Below are 21736 nucleotides of genomic sequence, written 5' to 3'. Positions count from 1 at the left end.
CTGGCTGTTCCTACCTATCATCCCTCTACAGGCCATTGTCTTTGAAAGGGTGGCACTCTCTTTCAAGGTGCTCGTCTCTCTCCTTTGGGGGACTCAGAAACCAAGAAGAATTTTTTAGGGAGTTAATCTTTGTGATTATTTAGCACTCAATTACTTTACAATCCTGCCTGATACAAATACCCCTTCAAACACAGAACTATGACTTAATTCACACCAATACGGTCTTCTTAGCAAAGCAAAACTAACACACAAGATTAATATTTATTCTGTGGATTAATAATAAAAGGGCTGCAGCTCTCTGTGTGGCTCACTGAATATTTCTGAAACAGAAATCAAAAGGCCATTAACTTCAGCAAAGCAGTAATGGAGACAAATCTAACACCTCCCATTGCCCTTGTGCTCCTTGAACACCTCCTGAGCATATTACGGTGCCGCTGGATGAGCCAGGACAGCAGAGCTGTCCCAGAGGAGATCAGGGGTTTATTTGAAGAAGCCCAGCAAGTGACATTTCCCAAACTCTCTTTCAAGAGAAGCAACAAATATCCCATTTCCTTTTCACTGGATGTTTATACACTAAGACTCGGTACCTTTTACGCTGCTAAGCTAACACAAAGCCACATTTCAGGAGAGGAAGAACAACAATACGCTTTCTTAGTGTGCATGTTTTGAGTTGTATTTACATGAACATGCTGTGTCTGAAGCTACAGTCCAAAAATTTGCTGACAGATGATCAGTACTGTCGCAACATCACAGCAACTCCACAAACAGATGTCATAAAAATCAGTAGCATCAGAAAGTATCTTCCTACAGTCAGTTTGTGGCGTAAGATACTAAAAACCAGTAGAGCTATATATATAATAGAAGACAGTAAACAGACATGACTATTCTTAGTCTGAATAACCAAACTGACACACTAGTTCTGTTATTTTTTTAAAGGAATTAAGCCTCCATTTCTGAAAAGTACTCTATTGAGTAGTCCTTTCAATCTCAAAAGGACCATTTAAGTTTAAAATCATATAGGTGTTTGAAGTAACCTGCTGAGTAAACACTTCATGGTTACTTCAGCTAACGCGTGGCACATCTAGTTTCAGTCCACTTAAATATTCTGCTTTCTAGCGATGAATCTGGAACAAAAGGCATTCAGATATCACACAAGCGGAGCGTTTACCTAACTGCAAAACATGTCAGCCCTTCAAACCCAGTATCTTTGTCAAGGCCAGACAGCTGAGGACCTGACACTTGGTGAGTGATAAACTCCAGTTCAGAACAAGTGGGTGTAAAGTACACTTCATGTGTCCTGGGTTGAACTGCATCTCCTAGAAAAACGAGAAGGGAGGGAATAAAGGAAGGAAAGATCCTAGTATTGCTATCTTCCCTCCAGGTATGAAGCTGAAGAGATCAGATTTTGAGCATCTGTGATGCTTGCCACAAGCTGCTTTTATTGCTGATTAATAGTGAGAGATTAATAGCTGAGGATGCCACATAATAGCTGCAGTATAAAACTCTTGAACACACAGTCATGGTTATGCATTTAACAGCTGGGCTTATGCTTTCAGCGGATTTTGCCATATGGTAACCAGGATCAGTTTACACTTACAGAGTTATTACTTTAAACACGTGCTGTACAACTACACGACACAGCTACCTCTATGGTAATGCAGCCCAAAAGTTACCTGTCCTCATGGTTTTTGAATCATCATTCAGCTTTCAATGAGCCAAACGATGTCAGGTCCTATCTCCTAATTTCCAGAATTCTTAGCTTTGAGCCGCTGTGTGTTAAAATGCATCAAGGAACAGCAAATATCAGAGGCAGGAGGTGGAGGCCTGGCACTTTGCCAGACAGCAACTAGACCAGCAGGTGAACATGAATTTTTTTGGATTAAACCAAAGTACAGTACTGCCTGCTAAATCCCTTGAGCAGTGAACTGTATGACAAGTAATTATACCAAAGAATTTCATTACATCAGGTTTATATATTCACCAGATTGCAACGATAATTAACAATTGCATCTACTCAAAGTCCCTATGGCTTTGGATCTCTTAATTGCAAAAGCTGATGCATCGCCCCACAGCACGAGGCTGAAGTATACCGACAAAGAGCACCATAGGCATAAACATTACACTTCTTGAAGATACAGCTGGCTCCTGCCCAGTTTTCTCATACTTTCTCCCACATATTTTTCATGGATGCTACACCCTTCCATTCAGAAAAACTTATCTGTGGTTTCCACATACCAGTTTAGGACAAGCCTGTGACACGGTCAGTGCCTATTAGAAAGACACTTATTTGTGGTTTCACTTGGGATGCCACCAATGGTAGTATGGGAAGATGGAAAAATCTGCCAAATCAGCACCCTGCCTCTATCCCACATCAGTAAGACAGGCAAGAAAAGCTCCATTTTTTTGGTCAAGCTCCGTTTTTTCAGTAAGTCAAGGCTTGCACTTCATTCCATGTATAGGACTGATACAGCTATGTAATGCCAGATGCAAGAGATTTAGGACAAAACTAAAATTTCTCCCCAAGACTCAGGCTCTTATGCAAAATTTCTTCCTTTTTTTTTTTTTTTTTTTTTTTTAGCTGAACTTTGCCCAGATTATGGGATAAAAGAGAGTTTTCCAAAAAAAGAAGGGGTGTTTTGGTAAGAAGAGCTATTGTCACCTATTTCCTTTACAGTATAACCCTCTGGTTTGCATCATCGAGTTCCGTTAAGCATTTTTTCTAAATGTCCAGTTAAATTAGCTTTTGGCCTACCTTGTTTATGCTTCAGCTTTCAAACGATGATTACCTTTTCTGACTTTGCTTTTGAGCATTTCCTTCAGAAAGAACCTCCTTAGAGCTTCAATTCCTTCACAATTTTGCAATACAAGTTAGAAACCAAAAATAATGCTCAGTCCAAAATCCTGAACACAAGATCTGCAGTTCATTCTAACTGAACTGCTTGGCCCTTCTTCTTTACACTTTGATGTCAAGTTTAGATAAGATTAAATTCAGCCAAAAATATCCCAACCAACAGATGACATGAGCCATGGCCAACATAGGTTTGTCAAGAACAAACCATGCCGAAAGTACTTAAATTCCCTCTAGGACAAGGAATAGGCCTCAGGGACATAAGAAAAGCAAGACCGCACATGGACTAGAGGACAGGCCTAGTATACAAAAATGTTCTTAAGAAGCCAGAGAGAAGCTGGGGTGCTATTCAGCTGGTATAACACAAGACACTGCCAGTATAACACAATGCACACACACAAGCAATTGTACAAATAAAGAAACACTTCAGGCCAGACTCCTGCATTTGGAGGTATGTATGGAGAGATTGAAAAATGTGCAGCAGAGGTCAGCACGAGTAACTGGAGACAGTCAAGACCAAACAAACAGAACTGGGCTTGAACTGAAGCAAAGAAGACCAGAGTACACTGTAAGACTAATTTTTCTAGAGGTGAGACTAAAGCGGCACTGGAACTGATTGCCTGGAAACATGGTCTCCTCATCATTGAAGGAAACCCAAACATTGGTAACAAATGTCATACGCATGTCAGAAGAACTGACTAAACTCTCGGTGTTGCTTTCCTGCCCTATATACAGTGCAAATCTGCCATTACATTAATAATATAACTGTATTTTGTATTAGTAACCACATGGAACCACCAGGATCTTCTCAGGCATATGTACAGGCAAAAGGCGGACTCCACAGGCTAATAATTCATGTTCCCACTATGATCGCCCTGCAAGGAAGCAGAAGCTTTGAAGGGAAAGAACAGAAACATCTACTAAAGCAAATTTAAACTAGAATTAATATGGCTTTAGAAAACCTTGGTCTCAGCCTGAGGAATGGACTGAATTACTTAAAATACCTCTTAATTTGATTTTAAGATGTCTTTTCAAAACAACTTCTGGCCTTGAAACTGCCTAGAGCAATGGGACTCTAACCTATAACCCAAAGGGTAGGAATAAGCAAAGTGTTACAGTCCAGTAACTTAGAAATAAATACATAAAGACCATCATTACGCAATGCCTAGCTTTACAAGGAGTTTATTTCAAGGATTCAGCTCCTAAAATTATTCTAAAGTGCTCATCTTCAGTTGCTATTACTTTGTCTTTCTCTAATTGCTGAAAAGATTTTGGGTCGGATTCCATCTCATGTTCAGTATTTCAGATGACGACATGGAGCTGGTGAGAGCACCCGTGGGAACCCACATGGGTGCTCCATGACAAAGATTCCCCAGCACAAGCCTCTCATCCTCTGAGCACTGCTGGCAAACCACAAATACACAGTCCTTGGAAGGGAAAAATATCTGTGCTGAACAAGCTCTTAGTTAAGTTTCCTAAAAAGTTTGCACAAGTGCTCAAAAATCAAGAAAAGATTTGACTCCCGACTGTGGGGAAGTTGGGAACATACTTCAAATGCAGACTGTGAACTCATGAGCAGCTGGGTTTAAAATTATGCTACTGGGACTCTCCTACTAACACTTGTAGTTACACTGTTGGTAAGACACAATGTCTGAGGATCTGATCTTTTGGCATAACTTTTGCATGCTCATCTTTGTGCCTGGAATTCTGCACAGAGGGAAAAATCTTGGACTCTTCTGGACAAAAGAATTTTTCTGTGCACATCTTTCAGCAACCTAGTGCATTTCTTCTACAGATCTGCCTAATGCCCTTGCAGATGCTCCAAAGTCAGAATACACCTGCTTTCCTTGAAGGTCATCGCACCAAGATTCTCAGTGTCTTTAAGAGCACATTATTTTGGCATGGATAACTCTGAGGGTAATCTAAGAATCCCATTGTTTTTCAAGGGATCACACACAAAAACGTGTCAAAGCATTTACCAGTCAAAATTTCAAAAGGGAATAGAGAAGCTACTAAGACTCAGAAACGTTTATGACACCCAGTTCCGGGGGAGCTGATGCAGCCCCAGCTGCACTCCCCACTTCAGCAGCAGAGGGTGCTGTCAGAATACCGAGGGTCCCTGCAAACATGTCCAGGGCTCGTCGGCCAGGTGTGACTGCAACTGGTCCAGAGTGCACACAAGCACCGCTTGTGATACCAGGGAATGGTTTTAAACCAGGTTTGCAGTGTCACCTAAAGTCTGCAAGATGTGTTCATCCCAAGTAAAAACGGGCAGCGTGCTCACTCCTATGCCTCATACACAGCTTCTCCAGCTGAGTCTGAAAACGAGGTCAAACATTAGATATAAAACATCAGTCCAGCCGTTCTGATTCAAGGAGAAAATAATCAAGCAAGGATGGCAAGCCTGAATCTGAACTGCACACACTGTTACACTCGGCACAGATTCCTGCAGTCCGACTGCTGCCCTGAGCCCTGCTCTGCAGCTACCATGTGCTCCCCAAGGCCAGCTGCTCCCATGGACATGGTGTCCACTTCCCACCATATGAAAGCTTTCAGGACAAACAGGCTACATGAGTGGCTCTGTGGTTTCTTCAGCTCCTTAGCTTTATCGTGTCTTACTAGGAAGCCAGAGCAAAATCATCTCAAGCATCAGAAAAACTCATCGTTGATGCTGAGAGGCTGTAGGTGAGGTCACAGAAAGTTTATCTGTTTAGGTAACGGAACTGACTCATTTGCAGCGAGAAAGACAACCTTCCTTGCTGTGCATTTTTTTTCTCTTATTAGGTGTGATACTCGGCTTGCGAGGTAAATGCTTCATGATGCCAAAACTTCTGGAGTGTTTCATCACATTATTTACCACTTTTTTTTCTTTTAAATAAAATAAATAAGCTTAACAGAGAAATGTCTTTTTGAGGACAATAATTTTACAGCTCTTCCAAAGAACATCAGCATGTGAATGAAGCGCAGTACCGTAAGCACATTTATAAACTGCCAAAAACACGCCATTTCGTTTACTGCACCCTGAACTTGTTTTCAAATGCTGTTGTTGTAAATACACTTCCAGCCCATTAATATACGTCCCTTGTTTTCAGACTCCACCATGATACAGCTACCACGATTCTGCTGCCAATCAAATTCTGTAGTACAAACTCTGCTCCTGGCAATTAGTACCCCCTTTTCTTAACAGCTGTGTCAGAATTTTTTGCTTCTTGGAGGATAAATACGACATTTTCATTCATTTCACGGTAACGAGCAGGATGCTTTCTTGTTAAAACCGCAGTCCCCCAGCGAAAGCAGCAGAACGTTCCTTAGCCTGCAGTGACTGCTAGGAACCTGCTCGCCGTTGCAAGGGCTGAGCGGGCAGAAACTTCAGACAGCGCCCGGCTGAGCCGCCCGAGCCTCGCAGGCACCCGCTGTGAGTTCTCCGAGCGGCGCCGGCCGCCTCGGGCTGCGCTACCAAGAAGCGGCAGCGCCGGGAGCTGCTGCCCCGCACCGGGGCCGCCTCCGCCACCCGCCCCGCCGCCGCCCGGCGGGACCGCACCGCCGGGACCGCAAACCTGCCCCGCGCCCCAGCACGGCCACCTTCCCGCAGAGGCCCCCCCCCCTCCTCCCGCAGCCTCCCCGCTCACCTCGGGCGTGCAGCCAGAGCAGCGCCAGCAGGCAGAGGCGCCGCGGCCAGCGCCGCTCCCCCCGCCGGCCCATGGCAGCGGCCGCCGGCCCCGGCCGCCTCCTCGCCGCGCCCCCTTCCCCGGCGGCTCCTGCCCCCGGCCGGCTCCGTGGGGCGGCGGGGCAGGGCCGGCGGGGGGGGAGCCGGGCGAGCGGCGACCCGCCGGGCTGCCAGCGCCGGGGCTCGGCGATAAAGGGGCAGCCGGGACGGCGGCCCCTGCCCTGGGGAGGCCGCCGCCGGGCGAGGGACCCCGCGGCTCCCCCCGCCCCGACAGAGCACCAGCGCGGCGAGGGAGCCAGAGCCGCCCCGTCAAACCGCTTCAGGCTTTCGCACATCAAACGCTTTCCCCGCCGGCCAAGGGACCACACCAGCGCGACCCCCTCCCCGTGCTGGCAAGCAGCGGCCGGGGACCGGGGGAGGCGCGGGAAGCTGCGCCCTGCGCCGCGCTCCCCCGCGGAAACCCCCTCCCTGCAGCTCTTCCCTGGACAACTGTTACAAACTTTCTCAGCCGGTGTCATTCCTCAAGCACTAGATGAGCTGCTTCAGCCTATGTGCAGTGCACGACTTCCCCCCACAAGCCTGTTAGCGAAGCAGGCGTGCACACGGATCTAACTTCTCTCCTGACGGTCACACGTGTACAGCAGTTGTGTTACTTCTCCGCTGGGCGCACTGCAACAACACTGCCTCATCTACAGCGAGGCGTATTAGACTTCTGCGATACTAGTTTCTTGGTACTTGCTCAGCAAAATACTATTTTCAACCGACACACCGATCCTGTCACTTGCCCAGAGAAAGGCTGCTCAGGTAGTGTCAGTGCATGCAAGCCCACCTACAACGCATGCAAACCCATCTTGGCATCTGCCCCTTAGGACAGGAACAAGTGTTCTGAACAACTGTTATGGCATCAAACAGCAGAAGTATGTGGTCTGCGTTCTTGAACAAAACACAGGTGAGTTCCCTAAAACACTGAATACAGCAACAAAACAGGAAAATTACAAGCTGACACCACAACAAAAACAGACTCCCCAGCTACCACTGAGTAAAAAAGACAAGAGGAAGGGTAAACTAGGTATTTACAAATAAACCATGTATCGATGTACAGCCATTATTAATGGCAGCACTGTTATTTTTATCTGTAAGAATGAGAAAAGTAGGTTTTGTGATTTATTAGCTTGTTTTTGACTATGTATGTTCAGTTTAGTACTGATACTGGACTGCTGTAGCTAACAGAATCCCAGCATCTCAGTGGGCAAATTCTACCACCACGCTTCAAATGGTATTTGGCTCCAAAATAGTGGTCCCCCAGAAACTTTCTGGAGAAGATCCACATCTTTGATGATGCTTAGTGAAATGGAAATCTCTAAAGCAGCCAGCTAGCAGCTGTCATACAACAATTAGTAATAACAGAATAAAATTCAACTTAATGTGACTGAGAGTATGGCCAAAGCATTCATAAACCAGACCTTGACCAGCTATCACAAATGCGATGAGCATTCTTCTTGTCTTCCCAGTGATGTGTGGAGTTTATTTTTCTTTCCTCATCCTCTTGCTTAAAACTCTATTACCTGCCTGATTACCACACCATTTTACAATGCAGCTGCAACAGAGAGACACTTCTATTCACATGATTGGAATACATCATTTATGTGAACATAATTTTTCAGTCTTTCTCATGTATTTTCATGGAATTTATAGCAAAAAAAAGTAACACGGTAGTGTCTAACTTATTTTCTAAGATGACTCTTAATTACAGGTTTGCTCCACACATAATATGTTTTCATGGGGAAAAAATGCCTTCATTCTAAACTTCATATTTAACCTATATGCTGTCTTCAAAAAGCATGCTTGAGGTCTCCTTCCCAAGCTCCCATATAAGCACCCAAAAAAACCCCTTACAGCAATGCTTTATCATCTGTTGGCACCATTTTAAATGTTTCTATCAGTAAAACAAAAAATCTCAAATTGCCACATACCACACATCTCTCATCAAACACTACAGAGCAGATCATTCCTCATACATCAAACACAGGATGGCGCTCCCATGACCTTTTTGACTGTGAGGTGCAAAAGTATCGTTATTTTGGACACTCAGGACAGACACCACAAGCCCTAGTTGTGTGACCGTAAAGGACTGGATGAATTCAGATTGTGAGCATCTGAAACTGACAGACTATTATTAAAAGTATGGGAAATCTCTCTAGGATGGTTTTAGGATGCCAGCAGAATCAATGCATCAATAAAGTGTTTCTTGTGCAGATAAAGCAAACATAAGTGTTTAAAATCAGTCTTTAATTCATGTTCGTACCTGTCCACAGATGTAACTAACCGAGTGCAGTAGTGAGGTCAAAACTCACAGTGGGAAGAACTTCAAATACAACTGGAAAGCTGCACCGTGTCTGGGCAATTTAAGTCAACGCATGCTGGGATAGCCACAGTTAACTAGTTTGGCTCATGGAAGGAAACCAGAAATCTGCAAGTTAAGCATACAAACGTCAGCCGAGGTAGAGCACCTCTTGAAAGTTACTGGCTTTTGTCAGTTTTTTTTCCGTATTAACCATCATTGCCCAATAGGGATTTGTCAGGGTGCAGATGGCTGGAGGACTCTTTTAGACAAAGTCAATGATGTATCCCTTTAAATCACGTTTCCTTGCAAATCCATACAGGATATATGGCTACCAGGTGGTATTCCTCTTTAGGACTGTGGCCCAAAATAAAGTATAAATTACTTTAACACATATCTTGATCACTTTCTGGAAGAAAAAAAGGGGGTGGGGTGGGGTAAGTGCTTGAGACATCATTGTCATGGATTTGATGACACGACAGGTTTCCTCTCCTGTCCCATATTCCAAGTGTTTCTGACCTTAACATGAATAATACCATGCCATTCAGCAAAGCAAAGAGGTGACAGCTCAGTGATGGGAAGCAAAGGGAAGAGACAGGTTGGTCGTGAATACAGGTCTTGCTCATGTTTCTCTGATGTCTTCAGAGTTCAAGGTGTGAGCTGCAACTAAGGAATCTTTTATGTTGTGCATTTTCGATGAGGAGCAGGACACTCCTGCTGTTATAGAGCACAAAGCAATGAAGCAAGCAATAATGTGCTGTAACTACAGTGTTTATAGGCAGGCTGTCAGCGTTCACGGATCTTCCCCTCAACCCTGGGGAATATTACACACTAATTCACATAGAGTATGTCAGCAAGCAAAAGTTCTAAAGCACTGCAAATTATTGCCCTGATAGGGACATTAGATTTCTGAAAAGGGAAAGAAAATTTTCAAGTCATCATAAACATGCAAAAAGTATTTTCACATCATAGAGGATGACATCATTGTTTCCATAGTTGTTAATGCCATCAATGATGTAACCGTATCTTTGATTTCTTCCTGCTAATTATGCTATTCTCCTATATATTTTGTCTTCTGTAAAAGCTCTTTGCCCATTAAAATCCTCTTCTAAGCAGAAGCACAAATCAAAAAAGTCTAAATTAACACCATTTCATTGCTGCTTTCCTTTTTCCTCAGTTAAAAAAAAAAATCCAGTAAACTACAAGAAGTAATATCCACAAATAGAAGGCTCTTCCTTCAGATGAAACCTGTTTACCACTGCTTTCTCCATGAAAGCTGGCAGAAATTAATTCTTGAATGCATTATTGTCTAATAATTTAACTCGCTTTGTGGTGAAACACAGCATCGCCATTTATGGAGCACAAAGTCAAAAAGAATAAAAAGATGCTTTCACTCTACTTTGAAAAATTGAGGCATTCAAACCCAGGGACAGGCAGACAACAGCTGTGACATGCTTAGAAATCTCTGAAAAGACTCTTAAAAGGCTCCAAAGAAGCAAGTTGAAGCTCTTTTGCCCAAGTTTCTTCCCTCCTGCCTCGCTCTACCCATGGGGTGCTCCACCAGCAGCCCTGAGAGGAGCAGCGCACCCCAGCCCCGGGACTGCCGTGCCTTCCAGACAGCCCCCATCCCCCTGCCGCCTGGCTGAAGGGGCCATCTAGTATTCCAGGCACGTATTCCTCTGGGTTTTGTCTTTCTTTTTTTTTTCCAGAGATCTGCCAAAGTTTCCCCTCCCCTCTGTCACCTCCCCCCAAATTGGAAAGGGTAAAACAGGAGCAAGAAGGGAGAAAATCCCGTAACTTGTCCAAAGCATGCAAGGATGATTTGTGTTCTCACTTATGGGGTATGACTGTCACTGCTGATCTGCTTTCAGGCCTAGATTACATCTGATAAGGGCTGACCTTATTTGAGTATTCACACATTATGCACTCATGGAGAGCACGCTGGACACAAAAGTCCCTCAGATGTTCTGGGCATCAATCACGCTCACAGCGTGGAGGCTGCCAAACTTTTCTTCCCTTTAACTCGGCAGAGGAGAGGGTAGTCCAAGACAGACTTAATAAAGTTTAAAGCTGTGCCACAGTATATTTGGAGCCCATTGTCTTCTAAAAGCGTGCTTTTCAACAAATTCCCTGCAGTTACCACGGGCAACAATTGGTCTTTAACAAATTGAGGCGCGGAGGGGCAGACTAGGGAGGAGGTAAGGTGAACAAAGGGTTTGCCAGGTCCTTAAAAAAAAAAACAAAAAAAACCAAACAGCCAAAGAACCAAAACAATTCTTTCTTATTTGACACATATTTACAAAAACAAAGTAATTTTTCAAAATCATTCCTAAATACGGAATAATTTCAAAACATGTCTTAAAGCAAATCACATCTTTAAGAACTCATGAACCCACCGTTCACCATATGCAAATACTTACGCTCATTACCTCAAATAATGCGTGCTTTTGTAAAGAATATATTATAAACATCACAACCCACTAAAACATTTCATCTGCTGCAGTGACTGACACCTCTGTTTAAACTTCCCTGATTTCACAAGAATTAAAACTAGTTTTGTAAACCTTCTGTTTCAGTCTGCACGTCTATTTTACATTATGAGAGTCAGGAGGAAATAAGAGCACACAGCAGGTGATGCATGTGGTGCTCTGAAATGTACTTACCAGCGGGGCTCGACTTGATTTGTAAAGTCTAAATTCTTATACAGTATCCTCCTTACAGACAAAACAGACTCTACAGTCTGCAAACTTGCATGGAAACAAACAGCCCAAATAAACCATCATACCTAGCTCCCAAACAATTTTTATTCCCTGTATCTGTAGACAACAGGAAATTACTCTCAAAACAAGGTATGATTTGCTTGTTAACTCTGAAACCTATTTACGCCATGTAAACTAACTTTCTTCCACAGCTGTCCACTCCAGCAGTAACAGTGAACTAAGGCACTTTTTCATATGACTGGAAATAAATAAGTACAAAGTGCAACCACTCATGAACCAAAGCCTTGGACAGGATGCCCTGAAGAGTTCGGTGTGCTCTCTTTCAATTTTAGGTCCTCTCAGTTACGGAGGGTTTGTTGCTGCAGTTTGGGAGATCAGTTCACAGCACGATGCATCTCATCATGGGGAAGTTCTGCTGCTTTTCCATAGCTGCTTGGATTTTTTTCCTTCCAATTTAAAACCATTTATTTCTCAGGTTTATGTCAAAAGTGACTGATCCTTGAGAAAAGGAGCAGCACACTGTCAAAAGAGGTGAAAAGACCTTTGAATTAAACCACGGAAAAATATATTAAAAACGAAGTAGTTTTCAGGCACAAGAAGATCTAGTAGCTCCCAATAAAAGGGACAGTATTGAAGATGGTAGCATGGGGAAATCCACTACCAGTTTCTCTAAATTTTCATTTAAGCCATTTCCAGCAGTAGTTCAGACACTCACTGCCTTTGGGAGGTATAATTTCCTAGTAAGGACCTGCTGTGGCCATGCATCAAGTGTTGCAACATATTCATTTTAGACTGCAAACAGCAAACCACCCATCTCATCACATGTGGGGATCAGGATATGGTATGCTAACTAAAGGCTGAGATTTAAGTTCAAGTGTCCTGTCTAAAGCTGTGTTCAGTCTTAACTGAAGTGCTCATTATAAAGGTTTTGGCTACACAGCATTTGAATCAAAAAGTTGCAAAAAAATAATCATCCTAGTAAGAGGTCCTACCCAGCCGAATATGATTGAGTGTGTGTTGTTTTTTGGTTTGGTTATTTTTTCCCTTGGTTAAAAACTGGACTATAAACATACATTAAAACTTGCAATATATTGATGAAAATAAATAAATTCCTTTTATCAGTATAAGCATACACACAAACACGCACATGTAGATGCTCACCCCATTAAAAGTTCATTTGTTGGTTTCAAATGCATTATCATATTATAGAATAAAAGCAGATTTCTCCGACAAGCTGGACGAAAATCTAAATGTGCAAGGGAAGACTTTAGTAAAGTTCCTTGCTAGGCTGACTGTATTTCAGTATGGAGCCAGCATCATAAAAGGTGTGTATTTAGGGAAGTTACAGGAGCTCGGACATGTGTTCGACTTAATAAACCAGAAACGAGTATTTATAGCGTTTTGTTGTATTCTGCCTGCTCTTGCAATGAGAACCTGCACAGACCTTTCTGTGGTGCTCTAGCCAGAAGTTACCCCCACAAACTGGGAGCCACGCAGCCACCATCAGCTCCCCACAGCAATACCCCTGCTGCAGCTACCACTACCGCACAACTGTATCTACCCAGCTGTTGAGCCAGAGCAGGCTTGTGTCCAGATGTCTCAGACTGTGGCAAAACAAAACTGTACCTAGCTACAAAGGCTGAAGACATCCCCCAAATGTCATATAAGATAGCAATCTCTGCACTGACACACTGGATCAGACGAACAGTTCAGCTTGTCCATATTCCTGTCTCCAATAAAAGGTATTTGCTTTTTATTAATTTTTAAATGCATTGCTTTTTAATTTCATTGGGACGTCTCCTGTCTTTTATTATGTAAAAGGTTAAATGGAAGAATCCAATTTGCCTCCTCTTTTTATATGTATTATTTTATTTCCTTCTTCTGTCTCCTCTTACTGAAGTCCTCTCCAACCAACCCTCAAATTTTAAATTCCTCACTCCTCTAGGAGATAGTTCATCTCGTATTTTAGCCACCCACCTATTTCTGCTGCACGTTTTTATCGGCTGAGGTGGCCAGAATGCACTGTTCCTGGACAGATGTGGCACTCACTGGGCAACGCAGCCACTTTTGGAAATCAGCTCTGTCTGTCGATTGGAGTCAAATGTTTTATTCGCTTTTCTCACTGTGCAAGGCACAAGATTTCATTGGCTTGTTCAAGAGGACAAGAAGGTATTTTTTTGTACTCTGTTAATTTAATATTCAAGAAATATACCAGGAATCTGTATTTGACAATGTGCATTCACCAAAAAAAACCTTTAACCTGCCTATTCATACCACTTCAGCAAATCTTTCACAGCTTTGCTTGATTCTTTCTGATCTGATCTAATTAGATAATTACTGTTTCCTTTCCTGAAGTCACTCTTTCCTCCAAAGCCTACCGTATCCAAAACCAGTTCCAGAAGTAGCTTATTACTGCCTTTTTGGTTAACATGGCAGGAGCAGTGTGCCTCCCAAATCTCCGTTTCTCCTTTTACTCTCAATATGACAAAGAATGAGGCTGTAAGACTACAGAAGAGGAAGACCAACAGAGGTGGATGGTTCAGTGTGATGCTGGGTACAGAGGGGAGGAGAGCAAGGACAGGGCTGTTAACTACCCCCAAAAAACTCTTTCAATCATTCACACAATTTTTTTCAGGGCTTTCCTCTCTCATCTGTAGATTAAATCCATAGCCACTCACCTGCTGGGGAGTGAAAACCCCTTGTCCCCAGGATCCTGCCCCATCGCCTACTGTGGGCAGAGCTGGCAGCTGCTTTTCAGCCCCTTTTACCACCTGGGCACCTAAATTTAGCCCTCTGGCCTGGCCAGAAGAAAAGGTTGAAGGGTCGAGGGCAGACGGGCTCAGTCCTGTTCTCAGCATGCCATTAGGGAGTTTAAGCATTGCGCCTGCATTTTGCAGATGTTGACGCCTGCCTGGTACATCATCAGGGAAATGGACAATCTTCCTGCTGGGTGAGATCTTTCAAGGTGTCTGTGACACCAGCTAACATGAAATCTGAAAGTGTGAAACATCAAGGTTTAAGCCTACATCAACAAGCCACTTTATCATAAATTTTCCTCTTATACTAACAAAAATTATGCTAACAGGTTTTAAGCATGTATGAAAGTAGCAAGTAATGCTTTTCGAACATGAAGCGTTCTCACTAGGTAAGTTATGGCAGAGTCTTTTGGTACAATACCCTATCAGTACATAATTTCTTATTTCAGAAGTACCTTCCACCACAGTTTGCATTTCAGCCTCCAAGCTATTCTCCCAAGGAATAAATGGACAAAGACATAGATCTACCCTCCTGCCTCCCCACCCCACACCAATGCATGTCTGATGGATTTGGAAACTGTCCTACAAATTCAAGATAAGCATCTGCCAAAATAAATCCGACACTAAATACTTGCAGAGGATATATTTTTTTCTCCCATAACTCTACTTACTGGTTAACAATTTCCAGTTGATATAATTTTTTTTATGGAGCAAAACAATGTGTCTCTCTGTTTTCAATAACATTGCTCTATAGGTTGTACTTCATAGCAGATCATCTTGGAGAACCACAGCAGCACACTGGTTTTAGGTACCCAGGCCTCCAGGGAGGTTAACGCCACAACATACACCCACTATTTATAACTGTCCTATAATGACAGGTGCACAAAACCCACAGAAGTAACCAAATATACAGAAAGTAAATACAGTTTCATGACTTCAGTGTTGCAAAGACCACAAGCAGTACTTGGCACCAGAAAAAAATCTCACCTGTGTTTACAGGTTTACCACAAGCATGTTAGAAAAAAAAAAGGGGGGGGGGGGAACCCAAACCAAACCCACCACCAAATTCCATTGCTACCAAATTCTTTGTATTACAACAGAAAACACATCAATGCCTCAAACCAGTCCCTAATGTGACTTGGACACAATACAGCCTCTCTGAGTCACTTCTAACTGGTATGATCAACTTGAAGGCAAATAGGAGTGTGCATAGTCCACTGGGCTACTGAATTTTCAAGTAGTAATTTCCATATTGCTTACTTCTGGAATATTATTAAAAATAAATCCACATTTTAAGACATTAAACTTCAACAGTATCCCTTCTTTGGCGGAAGGTTTTGTTTGCTTGCTTGCGCTTTCTTAGCTAAAATGTATATTAAACATTAAAAACCCTTTGGCTCTGCCTCTTTAAATAAGTAGACGGATTCTTCAGTCCTTCACATTCCTTCACCTGTCCCCCGTTACACAGCACAGCTGCTTGCGGGTTTAAGATTTTTTTTGTGAAGTAACAGTTCATGATAATCTCATTAAATCCTTTCTAACACTTTCCAGTTCATACAGGATTTCCTTCGCCGGGTTGAGTGCAGCGAAGATTGGCTTTTTAAACAATCTCTGTGAAAAGAAAAAAAAAAAAAAGTCACCCAAAGCTCTCCTTGCAGAGCAACCCTCAGCAGATGGAGGCTACAGGGGAACCAAAGCTCGGCCCCAAGTGAGGAGCTGGAACAAATCCGGAGATGCAGCAGCTTGCTTTGCTGTCTCTCTCTCCAGCTGAAAAACAGCTTTAGAAGTGTAATCCCCGATATATTTTGTGTGTAAAACAAGTCACGCGCTAAGCAAGCTCCTCTACCTGTAAATCATTTTGTTTAAATGTAGACAAGTCCCTCTCTCCACCAACCTAGGAAGTACTCACCTCAAAGTGGCCGGGGAGTTGCACTCTCCGGGTGAGGCTCCACGACCAGGTTGGCTGCTCAGCCATCTCAGCCATTCCCAAGAATGGGAGACAAGCCTCCCCAGGGAGAACAGAGTATGAAACAAAAGCGAGACAAAAAGAGGCCTGACGATTTTATAGATATGCCTTCTATCACATCTTACAAGCCATGCTATGGGAGTCCTGAAAGCATTTTCAGTGAGAGGGACCTCCACAGTGAAGGCGCTGGTGATGAGCAGATGTAAGTGAGGCATTGGGAGTGACAGGAAGAAATGTTGGGATGTCTTAAACTCCCCCACCAGGAAATGGGAACAATTTTTAGGCTCCGTTACAAAAAAATCTATAACATCAACTACTTTTATCAAAACGATCAGTCTTCATTTCACTGTACATGGTCCCATCAACTGCAGTTTAATAGGATTTTTCCCTATTTACATGCATTTAAATGGCAAAGGCACATTTCCTGCTCCAACTGCCAAAACCTACTTTTTCAGCTTGCCTGCCTAAACCCATACAGAACGAGCAATGCAAAACGTGTAAAACAGTTTAAAGTCTGTAGAAAGGGCTGGCCAGCTCAGGTATCTGGATCACAAATATTTTTACAGGCCTTTCAGTGGCTTAAATCCAAGACAGCTCTGCAATGATTTATTTGTCTCCAACAGCTCTAGGGTGGCCTATGTAAAATTAGCTGGTAATCACAAACCAGGTCCCTAGTGGGCAGGTTCCACACCCAAAGCAGCAGTGGCTGGTGCTCTCCTGTCTGAGGGTCACAGCAGAAAGACCGAGGACTGAGGTGGGCATGCAGGATACCTCACGCCATCAGAAAGGACGAGGCTCAGTGGCAGAGCATTATGCTAGGATTTTGCAAGATCAAAGCACAGATCATCTTATTTAAGCCATAAATATTGCTGTCACATTTTATGATCACCCTGCTAGCACTCTGAATAAGTATTAAACACAGTTTCTAAGGGTTATGCAGAATTTTGTCTAAAACATACACCCTGAAGAGCACACAGTGCAGGCTGTTTGCAGTCTGAGTTGCTACCACAGTTCACTGAATTTTATCTGGCAAGGTGAAAATTGTCCCTACATCTCAGTGTGAAAGGAAGCAAATAATAATGGCAAAATCTGTGTGTTCACCATTAAGGACAGTTCTCATGTCTGAGACTTCACTGATGAAGACTTTTAGCATAATGGTAACACCTTATTTAAGACAGAATTGGTTGCAAATCTCCATGCACTGAAAATCTGCAAGTCTTGCCACCACTTTCTCAGCTGCAGGGCACCATCAGTACATCAGTACGCTGCCTTGCCCTGCAGATACATGTTTCTCAAAAAACACATGAAATATAATTATGATATAAGCCTTTCTGGATGGTGCAATAACATACTTTTTAATTCTTCTGTGCTCTTAAGTGAAGATTACCAATCAATTAGCTCCCAGCCACTCACTGTAACTGAAATAAGCGCTTGCTCTGGTCAGGAATAACTAGCCCAACAATTATCACACAAGTCTTATGATGCTGAACTCACCCCAGTCAGTCGTTGCTGAAAGGGCTGCTCAAGAAATCCAAAATAATTGCTTGGCCCTTGGCAGCTCTGGAACCACAAAAGGAATTTTTTTCCCCATCTCTGAAAAGCAGCATGTGCATACACCAAAACAATACTGACAAGTTTATTCCATGAACCCAGGCCACTCAAGTGATGTATTAGAGGAGGCTCTTGGGAGCTCGTTAAACTTCTACCACTAAACTTCCCAAGTATAACTGACATTGCAATTATTTCTTTTTTTTCCTGCCTCCAATGCAACTCCATTCACCTCTGCCAAAACATTCAAGCAAGACGGAGGATAAAGTGTAGTGCCTATAATTTTTTGTTCAGCAACATCTGCACGGTCAGTTCACGTGCTGCTGGGATGGTTCAGCAACATCTGCATGGTCAGTTCACGTGCTGATGCAAGTCTGGTACCTTCATTGCCTCTCAAACACTTAAACCATCATCAGGCTGTGGTAATTTTCATACTTTCTGACGCAAGCTATGAGCTGAAGGGAGACTCCCAAATCTAACACAACCAAAATGAACACAGAAATGCAGCTTCTTTTCTTGAACAATTCCCCACTATCTTTAAGAGAGGCGATTCAGACACGACATTACAGTTTTATGGTTTCAATTCCTATTATAACCACTCAGGTCTAACATAAGTACCTTGTGTCTAGATTCAGTTTTGCTACATTTTCAATTAATTTTGGCTGATCTATTTTTGATATATTCTCCATACGCATCTTCTTTAAAATGTGCTAATTTAGTTCTCTGGCTGTAGATAATGCATTAATCTCAGCACTTACAAATATTCAAATGGAAAATAAGAACTAGACACTAGAAGTCACATGCTTATTTGAAACATGTAGCTGGACAGTATCAATATGACACAGGGTTAGTAGATTAAAATTAATCTACAGTTCTGTAATATCATCAGATAAATTGACCTGCTAATGAATGGAAACACATTTCCATAAGAATATGAGTGGTATCCAAGTAACAATTCCACAATGACACATTTTCAATTAAAGTACTACGATAAACTACTGTTATTTTTTCTCTCTAATGTTAGGTTGTAATTCATTATTGTACAGGCAGCTGAATATTAACTTACAGCTTCTGCTCTTTGTAGTAACTAGGAAATGTTTTCAAGGTCAAATCCTGATTTTATTACAAAGATATCTACACACCAAATTTTTGAGGTTGTCTTGTTTTCCTTTATTTGGTTGCTTGTTCTCATCTTTTTTTATCAAGATACAGAAGTATTAACAAAATCTATGAGAAACTGACTGCCAGACTGACAAAAGTGCAGAGGAGCAGGTAACCCAACATCAGTAGTTCTCTTTACTGCTATTCTGTAACCAAAAAAAGCTAATTTCCTATAAGGCCACAAGACCTGGAAAGCAAATGCATTGTTATAAGAAAGCAGAGCCATTTAATAAGTCAATGTTTACAGGGGGCAGCCAGTTTATTCTTTAACTATCCATTTCTGGTGACAACCTTTTAAATGCAAGAGTGTGAAAATTAGATAAAGCATCATCTTTAATTATCTTCTTCTGTGGTCATTTCGGATCATATTCTATCACAACCTATCACTGATGTTGCTATATGATAGTACAAAATGATCATACTTAATCAAATTACAAGCAAAATGCATTACATTCTAAAAATTATTTTTCACATGCATCTATGTTTCTGTCAATAATTACATTTCTGACTTTTGGTCAGGTTGCATTGGTGACTGGGAGGAGGAAACAGGACCCTGGATTATCAAATCCTCCACCAAAGCTTAGTTTCAGTAATTCAGCGTTCATTCCAAATGCTTAAATTGAGTAGCAACTGAATTTAAAGCACAAAAAGAACCCCCTACCCTCAGAATCGGAGAAAAGCATTTTTCCTTTAATTTGACAGGAAAATGAAAAAAAGAGAGGGATGGAGAAATAGAGAATCAAGACATTTTTCCCATCACACAGTATGTGTAGAAGGATTATTTCAAGTTAGAAAGCTACCAAGAGATGGGGGGTGGGGGGAATCTTACATGTTGAACGGTAGTTCCTGCTTCCCATGAAAGCCATCTGTTCTGTGTATGTACACGGTTTGAAAGACATTCCCGGGATTGTGTCAAGCCAAAGGAATCCCCACTAGAGTTACAGAAATATAAACTCCCTTTACACTGGCAGGAGAGCTCTAAAATGCAACTCCGAAGACACGTATACCACCACCAAGCTCAGAACCATAACAGTTCTGCTGACATACCAGACGTTACGCAGGATTTTCTCATCTGATATGATATTATGAGAACTGAAACTTTAGCAGGGATAACATTGCAATACTTTGAATTAGAAATTCTTTAGATGAGTATAAGGCGAGATCTTCACTCCTCTCTATTGCAAGATGGCATCACCACCCTTTCTCCCATTTGCAGCTGACATGAAAAATGCCTGGAAAATATTTTTGAAATACGATTAATTCCATAACACAATTTTTGTCATTACTGATTTTAATGGGAGTGGGATATGGCACAATTTGAATTATATACTTGTTCCACATCTATTCCCAATCTCTGGTAACAGGATTCTGAAAACAGAAATCTAACAATTGTATAAGAAGGACGATCCTTCCTGTGAGCATGGCATTTTTGCAATCCCTTCTCTACTATATGACTGAGTTCAAATTGCAATTATTTTTCCTAGGGAGCAATTAAATACTGCTACCAATGTTAAGCATAAACACAACTCTAACTACAAGCAACGCTCAGATGACCAGCTCAGGTTCAAGGGTTCACTGCACATGAACATCCATAAATACCCCTGACAGCCTTAGCAGTATAATGAACTTTGCAGCAACTCATGCAAGCAGTCTACACAATACATGAACATAATGCCCTTAACCTTAAAGCAAGAAACCTCCACAAGCAATTCTGAGCTACTTTTACAGCTGGGACAGTGTATTTAAGAACTATATATGAAACAGTCCAACCTCATTTTTCAAATGTTCATGTGTTTATTATTTTGTACATCATCCCGTGGAATCAGACAGTAGAACTGAATGAAACATGAGCTGTACATAAAGATGGTCAGTTCCACTGATTGGTCACACCAATTAGCAGTATATTACCTCCATTAATTTTGGCATGCAACATTACAAATTAAACACCCTTTGCTTTTTAAGGAAACACACAATATTTTATCTTTAAGATGTTTACATTTTTTTCTTGTAAACACTGGCCACAGTACCACACAGCCTCCATAACTAGATATTTCTGGCATCTCTTGAAATACACACCCTGCTCCCAGCTCCAAAACCAGATCTATGTTAAAAAAAACACTCCCTATTTGAAAACTAGGGAATACGTTTGAAGCACTGGTTTTGTTTCTCTAACCCTACTACTTATTCTAATTCCAATAATACGCTAATTGCAAAGATGCTGCTTCTCTATTTCTGTGTGGAGCTGCAGCACCAGTAATAGAGGAAGCTACTGTAGAAATCTGTGCACTTTGTAAATGCTGCTAACAAAAATGAGCAAGTTGAAAATACAGTGTATTTTCAATGGACTCCAAGCTTGAGGAACCCTAAGGATTAATTCTAATTACTTCAAAGAGTTATAAACTAGGGAGATACATGGTTATTAAGTCAAAGGTGTATATATAAAAGTATAAGGCATATACAATGTAACCGCAATCTCCTTTGGAGATTTTCTTACAAGATGTTTTTTGCTATATTTTAAGTTAACAGAAACACACAAAGTTACCACATCTGCTTCTGTCTCTGCAGAAATGTTACTGCTCTTTACAAAGCACTAGAGTGAACCCTGTCAGACCCTCATCTATTTTGCAGACAAGTCAGCTGGGCTTAGTTTAACTAACAGCCTTCAACATCTCAAGGCAAGATATCTGAGCTTATACCAAAGCAGACGAGAAGCACTCAGTGGTCTTGCC

General features: G+C 42.1%; 1 protein-coding gene across 2 annotated transcripts in view; it reads right to left on the bottom strand.

Annotated features, from left to right (window-relative positions):
* BMPR1B (bone morphogenetic protein receptor type 1B) overlaps positions 1-21736 on the bottom strand; it is a 253251-nt gene that overhangs the window by 70660 nt on the left and 160855 nt on the right. The window contains exon 1 of one of the 2 annotated variants that reach the window (XM_056343769.1): positions 6478-6543. The exons of the other annotated variant lie outside the window; for it this stretch is intronic. The gene's annotated coding sequence lies outside the window, so the exon portion shown is untranslated. Of the gene's footprint in view, positions 1-6477; positions 6544-21736 lie in introns of those variants that run through there. 2 annotated transcript variants of the gene reach the window in all.

The sequence above is a fragment of the Falco biarmicus genome, chromosome 1 (genome assembly GCF_023638135.1).
Source record: "Falco biarmicus isolate bFalBia1 chromosome 1, bFalBia1.pri, whole genome shotgun sequence".
Classification (NCBI taxonomy): Eukaryota; Metazoa; Chordata; class Aves; order Falconiformes; family Falconidae; genus Falco; species Falco biarmicus.
This window is presented reverse-complemented; position numbering and strand designations above follow the sequence as displayed.